Source organism: Wasmannia auropunctata, unplaced genomic scaffold (genome assembly GCF_000956235.1).
Source record: "Wasmannia auropunctata unplaced genomic scaffold, wasmannia.A_1.0 LD336076.1, whole genome shotgun sequence".
In the NCBI taxonomy this organism is placed as follows: Eukaryota; Metazoa; Arthropoda; class Insecta; order Hymenoptera; family Formicidae; genus Wasmannia; species Wasmannia auropunctata.
The window spans coordinates 360,182-360,880 of NW_012026814.1; positions in this window are offsets into that span (position 1 = coordinate 360,182).

Sequence of the window (699 nt, forward strand, 5' to 3'; positions counted from 1 at the left end):
TATTTCCAGATCGCAGGACGATATCCGTAACCAACCGGGACGGACTCATAGTTTCATGAGCCTGATCGAGGCGCGAAAGCTAGTTCCGGAAATCGACGGGAGCTCGCGAGATCGCGTTCACGAATTTTTGGAAGCCGCTTCCTACGCGGTGAAAAACATTCATCCGTCAGACGAAAATTCGTTTTTGGAAGCCCTGATTTGTACAAAACTGAAGGGAAAAGCACGTAAAGATTTCCGCACGCGCAGCATTCGCAATTTCGTTCAATTCAAGGGCGAAATGGAAACCAAGTATTTGTGCCAGTGAAGCATTACCAATTTGCAAAGAGAGTTTAACTCAATCAAGCAAAAGTCGGGAGAAAGAGCAAAGGATTTCGGGCGCAGAGTGGAGGACTTCGCCATAGATCTCTTCGAGAGCATCGAAGAAGGGAAAAACCACACTCTCGAGCAACAACATGTTATTTACGAGCATACACAGACATTAGCATTGCAAAACTTCCAAATTGGATTACGGGAAGATATTCAGGTGCTGGTACGCTCACAGCGCTTCCGTACTTTGGTGGAAGCAATAGACGGGGCAAGCGCCGAAGAGAAAGCACTGGCCGAGGTCTCTACAAGGCCTATGAAAACATAAAATTTAAGTTCCGAAGGGACAGACCGCAGTGCACAAAATGCGGAAGGCAAGGGCATACCGGAGATGAA